Raw genomic sequence first — 10,570 nt, forward strand, 5'->3', positions numbered from 1 at the left:
ATTTTGTCCAGCTGCAGACTGTTAGACTGTCCAATCAGAGTCAGGTATTGTGTAGTTGGTGCTTTTAATAAGTTTTCAGTTAACTAAATTAAAGTCTATGGAACACAAAATGTAACTAAAATCACTCTGTCCTTCTAAAATCTTTCAGAAAATTGTAAAAACGCACTGAATCGTATCGAATTGTATCGCTCAACAAATATGATACATATCGTATCGTCACCAGAGTATCGTAACGTGAAATTATTGTATCACTATACCCCTACTATTTATTACCAACTACTTTTAATTCTTCTTCCAATTGTTTCCAAGTGTTTTCTCTTTTTCATTAAAGTTTTTATTTTTTGTAAGAATGTATTAATGTGTTTGTTTTAATGTCTTATGTGTGCATACTAAGCTGGAAGTTGCCAAACAATTTCACTGTAGTTTCATAATGACTAAAAGATGCCTGTAGCACATAATGATTGTCTGTTCTGTATTAACAGCTGGTGGAGGAAGGCAGAGAGTACTGGCAGCAGAGGAGGTGGCATTCTGGGAGAATGGCAGCTATGAGGCGGTGTCAGGATGGACCCCAAGTTTCTCCAACCAGGAGTGACATCAGGACTACAAGACAGGAAGAGCGTCAGGTCTACGCTACAGGAGAGACGTTGGGCCTGTCTTGAACGCAGCATAATGTTTGATCTTGTTTGGACAAAAAACACTGCCAGATGGTCCAGAAATGGACAAGCATTTATGTCTTATTTTGTGTGCAAACAGTAAAAAAAAAAAAAAAATGAAATAAAGAAAATAAAACTGTCTCTTATGTTCCTCATATAGGAACATGTTGCATATAAGCAATATCAAATGAATATATTTTAATACAGCATTTATTTTTTATATAGAATTTTTAAAATGCAGCATTAAAAATATTAATGATTGGGGCGGGGTTTATTTATAAAGACGTAAGTGCTATCCAATGGGCACACATCAACCAATCACATGTCAATGATGAACTCTGATGTCATTGTTTTTCAACCAATGACTTGAGAATCCACGTGGGTCTGCTGAAGCCCCTTTGCATATCCTAGGCTATTCGTATGCTAAGTAGAGTCGTTAACACCTCTTGCCCGCCCGCTCCCCTGCACCGCCACTTCCCCCCTCCAAGGATTCCGCAATCGACAGATTTCTACTCCTGTGAGTGAAAATGTAAACTGTCGATTGCTGTCGATATCTGTCGCTGACTAGCTGCGTTTGCGTCAGAATACAGGGTCAAAAATCCCACTTTTCGTTCTGTGTCAGTTGTTATAGACATGCTACATATATCAAACATTACTTAAAAGAAATTTGACTTTGTATTTTAGCTTTGAAATTGGGCCTCTGTCTCTTTAAAAACTCCTGCTCATGACAATGTTGCTCCTCAATTAACCCTTTAGCAACGCTTTTACCAGCATTGCTCTGAGAAGTAGTCTGCCTCATGAGCTCAGCAGATGTGCAGTTCCACCAGGTGTTTGCTAATGGCTGCTGGCTAGTCTGAAGGAGCTGAGAGGGAGAGAAGCAGGGGGAGTTGAGTTGCTTTGTATATGTTTTTGATGAGAGAATATCATAACATGAGCTGCAGATGCATACTTTGCTACACAGGATCAAGAATTCATAAAGAAGTAATTTGTTATTGCATTTTAGGCCATTAAATGTTTATTTAAAAAGTATTGGGGTTCCATGTTTATTTGCACTTTTTAATGCATTCCTAAAATTGTATTTAAAAAAAAAAGACAATAAAAATTCACAGTCTGCAGATTTTTTTATTTAAATTGATTGATTGTCAGAATACTCAATAGATTAAGTTAGTGTTAGCTGCAGTCAGTGTAGACTAAAACAAACCACCTACCACTGCTGCTCAGGTCATCAGTCGTTTCTGCTCAGTGCTTCCAGGACTGGAAGCTCCTTCCTCAACTCTTCCTCAACTCCAATATAAGATTTTCAACTCCATGAAAATCTTATATGTGCAGAAAATGTTGACTCCTTCAAATCAGGACTTATTTAAAGCCTCTGAAATAAGACAATGCTTACTTTAGAGGCTCATTTTTATCAGCTCTCATCCATTTCTGCTAAATTTCAATTTTACTACTTATTTTGATTATATTCCTAAACTTTACTGTAATTAGTTTATGTATTTCTTAATACATAAAGTATTAAGATATATTAATACATAATATTCGTATTATGTATTAATATTAATTAATGTTTTTAATATGAGTTTCCTCAAGCATGCATACTTGTTGATGCGAAGCACTTTGAATTATTTTGTGTATAAATATGTCCATAAAAATAGAATTGCTTTGCCTCTCATATAAATAGCACAAACATATGGCTACAGAAGGACAATGCCCAGTTATACATTTCCAGTGCACCACTGAAATCATTTATTGATGCACCAACTGCAGCAAGAAATATGGAGCAGGTCACTAATATAACATAAAATTAAATGTGTCAAAGGAGCTTTCTGAAGTTAATTTACTTGAACAAAACATTTTTATCTGAAGCCAGAATGCCAGCATTCTGATAACCAAAAGATTGCACACCTTGGAAAGAATGAGGTGTGTGTGTGTCAACACTGTTGAAAGTGTAGCCCAGAATGCATCGGTAGAATCTCTGAAATGATATTTTCAGGGTTTTAAATTGCTCTTCTAGTTCTTTCACAGAATCCCTGCATTGTCATTATTCAGTTCTTTGATTTTTGTTGGATGAGAACCAAAGCATTGTTTAAGGAGCAACGCGGCTCGCATGGCCACGAAACCCGTAACCGCCATTTTGAAATTTATCCACTCTGGAGGCCATTTTATAAAATGATAGTTTCTGGTGTCCCATGACACCAGATCCGTGTGGACATGAAGCCTAAATGACAAACATTTACGGGTACAACTAAATCTGTATTCGTGTGGACGATACAATCGGAATTCGATTGTCTGGGATATTTGAAGCTTTGACAGTAAGAAAGAAAAATGGTTCAGTTTACTGGGGATTGTTTCACCCGCAGAATGTTATAGAAACTGTAACTACACCCTGGAAACAGAGCAGTGTAACCATGGGAAGCAGGAACTCTGACAGGAAAGTAAACTGGTGTGAAGTTATAAATCCTTTGAAGATTTATTTAAAAAGGGAAGATGGTTCTTTTCCAGGTCAGTTGTATGAAGCAAAAATGAACTTCCTCTCTAAATGACCTCTAGATTTACCTCAACACTGGGATACACTCACTGCTTCAAAGATCTGGCTTCACCATGACAAACAGAGTAATGACTTTGTAGTTTTTATTTCAGTGGTTGGATAATCAATCCAGGTTGGCAACAGAGGATGAAGAGGAAGAGCAAATCCAAAGTCCACGAGTCTGTTATCAACATCCAGATACATGAACCAAGAGTCACAGGCACACTCTAGGAAACACTCAGAGAGTGGACAATGGTGCTGGTCAGGAGCCCAGGAAAAGGCCAGGTACACAATCAGGACATCAGCCACGCCCGCTCACAGGCTGGGTTGATGACAGATGACACACTGAGTGAGTGCAAAGCAGGAGTTTTACATAGACAGCAGCACAGGGCAATGAGCTAATCAGCGGGTGAGGGAGGGGCTGCAAGCACAGGGGCAGCATGAATCATGTCAGGAAACAGAGCAATTATGACTGGAGCTGCGCTTCCATTACAAATGTGGATGAATCTTTGTCTATATTCTGCTAATGTCAAAAAAACGCAATTTCTATTAAGTAAGAAATGAAATAAAAATTGCACATCAATAAGCTTGTTTACGCAATAAGTCATTAAAAATTGTGGCAGTGACGAATACAAACAGTTATTTGACATATTCATAATTCAGTCATGGCACTAGCGCTCATCATCTATCAGTCATCAAAGGAGACGTCCATCTTATTCACACGTTGGAGCAACAAGCCCCGCCTACTTGGGTCAATATGCATGTGGAGTTTTGGGGAAATTGCAATTCATGATTTTACAGAAGAACCATCAATTCAACATGTTCAAATCACACATAACCTTTTATGAACTGTGATGCTGTGAGAGCTCTGGTGGAGCCAGCTGCACATTGTTCGAAAAAAACAAAAAGACCAGCAAAAATCTTGTCGTCTTCTTCATCGTTTCCCCTGTAGTAACATCTGGCTGGTGATCATGTGACTTATGAGATGAGAAAAATGTGTTTCCATCGCAGTTTTGTGAAATATGTCTATGTCAATACAGCCAAAAAATTATTATTTTTTTCTAAACCGGATGTGTTACCGTTAAGCAAATTTATTTTTGTCATTTCAATTTGTGCAATTCCATGGTTAATTGAAACACAGTTATTGTGGCATGAATTTGTACACAGAACCCTTCAGTTTGACACAAGAAAACCTAAACAAATTTACCAAGGTGCCATCAGAAGTCACCCAGTAATTCAATAGTGTTGATAGCCCAGCCTCAGCATCATACAGGGCTTGAGAAGCCTTTGAGGTCTCATAAAGCACTGGCCAGCATCCCTACAGCCAGAGCTGACACGTCAACTGTTAATTCTGAACTCCATAAATCTGGCCTTTGTGGAAAAGTGGCAAGAAGAAAATCTTGCTACCAAAGCTTTGCAGGATATACAGCAAACATGTTGACGACAGAGTTCTGTTTGGACCAAAATGGAACTTTGTTGGCTTATATGTGAAACGTAAACTAACACCTCACTTCAGCCTGATCACACAATCCTAAAGTAGGTCAAGTTCTCAATTTCAGATTTTAATAATAAGATCATAAATGCTGCTGTTCTCTCCTCTCAGTGCTGTTAACTGGGGCTGAGAGGTCACACAACACTTCTGAGACTCACTGGCATTTAGGATTCTTCAGATACACAAAGGTGTCCTCGCAGATAGTCTGGCCTCTCTCTGATGTTAATCCTGGTCCAAAAATGCTGTCATATTTAGCTCCCTTGGCTGCCCTTGTCATGAAGTTTGGCTGTCTATAGCTGAGCGCAGCAAAGTGAGAACAGTTGGCACTGAACCTGTCATCTTTTATTCATTATCGTGACAAGTGACAAACTACACAAAGGACCCCTCAAATCCATGTAGGCTTCCCTAAATCTCAATAAACTGGAACGTCAATCTGGCTCTGGCTCTACCAGGCAGTCTGGAGTTTGTCCCCCCTGAACGAGAACAAGCTGTTAGAACGACACAAAACACACACTTCCCTAATTTGTATTGATTATTCCTCCTGCCCGACCGGCTCAGCCTTAATTCTCTGTCTATATGTCTTTGTCCTCCTCATACTCTCTCGTTGTTGAATAAAATTTCCATTGAAGAATAAGCAAGTGTGTGACACTGCACGATTTTTGCATTCATTGAACATCATCTAAGAGGCTGTTGATACAGACACAGTGGGACAGCAGAGCAGTTATGACCTTGCTGGGGTTTCTAAAATGTTTGACAGTGAAAAAGGAGGTAGGAGTCGGTTCATTATCTGAAGACAATTTTTCTCTCTCTCTCTCTCTCGCTCACCTGCAACAGGCTGGCTATCAGGGGAAATATCCTGATAGGACGATAAAGGAAACACAGACAGGGAATATGCTCAACAGCGCTTTGGAAAGACGCCAATTGGACTTTGCTGAAAACACAATCAGGAGATCCACCAAGCTGTAAATTGGCTAGATATAATGTGTGTGTAGGTGTGTGTGTGTTCTTTTGTACGTATGGATGCGAGTGTTTTATAGAGTGGGTAGGGACATCTGGGAATGCTAGCCCGGAGCTGTTAAGTCTATGCCTAACCATCCAAACAAACAAGAGTTTCTGATTCCAGTGCTGCCCGTTCATTCCCACGAGGCCTCGCAAGATTAGTTTGTGAAGCAACATGTTGTATCAGTAAGCAGGTGTTGTGTTAAATGTTGTTTACCAAAAATAAAAACAGATAACTGATTTCTGTGTCTTTGTACATTTCTATATGTACTACTGCTTCCCAGCAGTGCATTTCATGAAAATGTATACATTGCTGCCAATGTAAAAGACAGTAATAAATAAATCTGACATATTGTTGTGTTATTTGTTGTGGCATTTAGCAAATACAAATAATTGTGGTAATTCAGACTGATCTTAAACAGGAGAAGTTTGGTCTGGTTTACCTTCAGACGGGGGGGGGTGGGCGGGGGGGGGAAGGTGCGTCTTTTTATTTGGTGAACTTCCGATTTCAACATATCAACTCATTCAATCCTCGTCTTTTCACTCTGATGTCATCTGATTTATGGATGAGAACAGAGAGCAAAGGGTAAAGCCAGACAACAGCTAACAATGTGTCATGCTAGGTGGCAGAAATATGCCAGAAAAGGCCATAAAATAGCACTTCTTGATGTCACTGTACGAGAAACACGGCTGCTTAATTGTGTGTGACAGAAATGTTGGTGAGCAGCAGAAACGAGGATAAAACGTGGATCTGGGTTTCTGTCACAAATAGACTAACGACTGTTGCAGAACCTGGCAGCAGCCGAACAAAGTGATCGTTGTTCCAGCTGATTCCAAGCTGCAGATGGTCAACTCTGCCTCATTAGTGATGAGACTGATTGGACCGGAAGCCAAATCAAAAACAAACCGCTGCTGCGAGGAGATGTTGACTCGAGAGCGTAACTCCAGGTTGTCTGTGTCGGAGAAAACGAAACTGCAAAAATGTCTGAGGATAGGTAACATCCCCACTCTACAAGGCATGAATTACAATTCAGTTGACGATGGACTGCAGGTCACAACCCAAGATGCTGCTGCATCATTTTGAATGGGGAGAAGAATTTCTTTGGTTGGAAATGGGGAAAAACGAGAAACAGCATGAAATACTTTAATATGTGATGGTCATTCATTTCCACCCTTCACTGATTTAAATTTACATTTAAATTTAGTGTACATGCTACAGAAACAATGTTGATTAGTGTGAATTATTGAAATAACAGTACTAAATAATTTGTTAGTGTTTTTGTTGTTGAGAAATAGGTTCTTAGAGTAGAGGTTGCTCATTTAAATATAGCACAACCAATATATGCATATATAAATAAATGTAGATATATTAAAATGAGCTAAATTAGAATTTGGAAAAATTGATCAATAAAAGGCAAACGTGCTGGTGAGATGATTTCGGGAATCAATTAATCGGGTTAATTGTTACTGAAACAATTGTTAACTAATTTAGTAATCGATGATTAATTATGAAAAAAAGGTTATTTGCTGAAAGTGCAACATACACAGAGCTGTAATTAGGTCAAAGCTGTATAAAGAACATACATCGATTTTGCATTTTAGATGAGAAAATCTTTGTTTTTAAATGTTTCTATGCAAAAATCCTGAAGTGGCAGAGCAAAGTCATGCTACATTACTGCTTTTTAATAGTCTGGCCATTGCCCTCCTGCAATTCTGCTCAATTTTCCTCTCGCTTCACAGACAGTCTGTGGTTTCACACTTTCACTTGGATTACTGCAGTAGATTTTCCACTGGGCCAATCAGCAAACAGAAGAAGACGTGAACGAAATGTTTTGGATTGTGTGTAAAAAGAAGAGTAAAGCGCAAATATTTTTAAAAAGCAATTTAAGCAATTTATATACGCTGCAAATTTGTGAATTGTAGTTTTTTTCACGCACTTTGCGGCAGCACACACTTGTCAAATACAGAAACACACAGACATGAAGGTTATCGTAAATACTGAAGAAAAAAAAAAGAATGTGCACCTATGACCAAAATAGTGATATAACTAACGTAGGTTTAATTAACGTGTGTGCTTTGGTGTACCAGATGTTATGTACCATTTTCATATCTGATATAAAGTTATAATACAGGCCCAAAGAGACAAGTTCCAAAGTAATGCAGAAACAGTGATGACTGGCACGCTTTTACACAAGCACAACCTGAGAACCTAGGTAGAATAATAAAGACCAGCTAAATGTCCCAGGGGACCGGAGACAGATGTGCACTGAATTTACAAAGACCGCCAAACTTATTTGAAACCAAACACAACACAAAGCCCAAAACTCTATGCATACAAATAGATTTTCGTTCCACTGTCTATTGGAATTTTTCACCACAGCAATCACGTATATGTGAAACAGACCTTGACAGAACAACAGATCCATAAACACACATATGATTAAACATTTACTTCTCTAGGACTGCAGGACTCGATTTCCTTTTGTACATTCAGTTTGTACTTTTGGGAGTCACATTCAGTTCAAAATGTGCCAAAAGCCATTTCAGTCCCAGTCCAGCAAGTGATGCACAAATCAACAAAAAAAGAGAGAAACACACAAGGGGACTGAGAGGTAGAGGACTTAATGTCATGTCTGGAGTCTGTCTGCTTGCAGAGGCAAGTAGACACGCTGAGAGGAGGCTAAAGGAAATTTAATAATAAAAATGAATAACAAAAACCAAGAAAAAACAGGAGGACAGGGAAATTGACAAGGAGTCCATTTCACCCAGGAAAAACAGGCAAGGTGAAATGACATAAATGATCAGGCAAGGCAATGGACCAATGAGAGGCCAGAGGGGGAACAGTTTAGTAGCAGGAGTTACCAGGTGTAGCTAACCAGGAGGTTGTGGTACAGCTGAAAAAATACAAAGTTATTAAAAAAAGCTGTTTTAACAGTTAAATGGCTTATCCACATAAATATAGACTGTGGAAGAACAACAGTGGTGGTTCTGTTGGACCTCAGGACAGTATTTTACAATGTTTATCATGACAGATTACTGAAACAGCTGGAGAGTTGGTGAGGCTCTGCAGCCCAGTACCCAACTGGTTCCAACAGGGACCCATAGGTTCAATCCTGGGACCACTGCTATGTAATATCTACATGCTCCCACTCACTCAGGTTATAACAGATAACAGTTAAGGTACAGATGATACACAGCTCTACATAAAAATGCCACCAAATGATTATGAACACATTCAAGTCTCGAGGCTCAAAATAGTTTTATGTGCTAAAAAACTGAGAAGTTTCCATCCACTACAGTTAACTTGTAAGTTTAATTTGAGAATACCCAGATAATGTCTTTGTGTGTACTCATGGAAATATGAGCATTTTATTATATGCTCCTCCAATCAGAACTCCTGATCCCTCAGGTACCATTGAGCCTGTTTCTTAGTCATTTTACCTCTTGGAAAAGTGGAAGACATAGTATGGAAATTATGAAGCTGTGATGGCGAGCCACACAGGGTAAGAGCCACACCTCAATTTGCTTTGTAGTTATTTGAGTATTCCTTATTATATGATATTATCTTCTAACACCTTACAATGTTTATATGGATTGCAATGTCAAAATTCAGTTTTATCTTGTATTAATACTATGTTCTTTGTTTGAGTTACCTGAGTGTTTGGCTTCCCCTCCCTGATGGGTCAAAGGTGTGGCAAAGGGCTGAGGTTCCTGAAGTACTGCTGATGGCCTCATTGGACTGAACCACATGCTTCATGCTGGGGGTGTTTTGGGATTTATTTCATTGATTTGTGTTAGTTGTCATGTGGCAGCCATTTTGTTTTCCCACATTGTGTCCATATGGTTTAGTTAAACCAGTATTTAAATCCCCTTATGTGCCATTTCAGGAGGTTGGTCTGTCTTATGTCAGTTTGAGGGTTTTGTCAGTCATGTCTTTGAGTTTAGTATTTTATGTTGACTTCTTTTATTGGCATGCCTGTCTAATTATTGTGTTGATCATTTTTCATAGTTTGCGGTAAATAAAAACCCACTTTTTTTAATTCAACACCTGTGTTCTACATTCTGCACTGTCCATGACAGAAACAGATATTAATAACAGCTATTGTTCTATTAACACCCATTGTCTAGTTTATAAAAAGCTTAACCCCTATTCAGCAGTAAACTTTGGGTGTTAAGACATTTGCAAAAACGTTTTCATTCAGGGCAGGTGGATGAGCATGCTTTGACCATCAGACACATTTTCTCCTCTTAGCCACGGTTTTTAGACTCAAAGGACAGACAAGCAGCTTCTATTTTTCACTGGTGCTGACATGTAATTTTACATCATTATATACTTACATCAAGTAATGTGTGGTTAAGAGGTTATGGTCATGTGTGCCAGACTCATAATTACATGACCTTTATAAGATACGCTTGTATCTAGATATGAGAAACTCTGTCTTGCCTAAGGACACTCTGTAGCCTTCTAATTTAAAACTGTCTCTTCTAAGCTTAGTGTGACACTTTAAGTAGTAAGCTGACTTCAGAAGTGAGTGCATTCACACCAGCCCTGTTCAGTCCGCTTTATTGGAACTTTGTTTGTCTAGAAAGTCTGGTTCATCTGGGAGGTATGAATTTGCTTTGATTCACCTACAAACCTCGGTCTCAGTTTGGTTGAAGTGAACTTTGGAGAAATGGCTCACTAAAGACACTTGACCAAAGAGACAAAAGAAATCCCCCAACCATTAAAATCTGACGGCACTCCATTTTTGTTTGAAGAAGGAAGTTATACTCAAGGTCTTCTTCAGAGGTTTTTATGTAATTTCTTCTTGGTGCAGCGCCACCACAAGTGAGGAGGTAAATAGGTTTTTCAAAGGCTTTGATTTGTTTGACACAGCCAAGTGTGAAACAGAATAGCTGGAA

At 38.8% G+C, this 10,570-nt stretch overlaps 1 long non-coding RNA gene across 1 annotated transcript in view; it reads left to right on the forward strand.

The window, feature by feature from the left end:
- The window catches only part of LOC108166178 (uncharacterized), a 6,952-nt gene extending 6,064 nt beyond the window's left edge, over positions 1-888 (forward strand). Inside the window, exon 3 of the long non-coding RNA XR_001776447.1 lies at positions 483-888. This is a non-coding gene — a long non-coding RNA (uncharacterized LOC108166178). The remainder of the gene's footprint in view (positions 1-482) is intronic.
- The last annotated feature ends 9,682 nt before the right edge of the window (positions 889-10,570 follow it).

Source organism: Poecilia reticulata, linkage group LG3, assembly GCF_000633615.1.
Source record: "Poecilia reticulata strain Guanapo linkage group LG3, Guppy_female_1.0+MT, whole genome shotgun sequence".
NCBI lineage: Eukaryota > Metazoa > Chordata > Actinopteri > Cyprinodontiformes > Poeciliidae > Poecilia > Poecilia reticulata.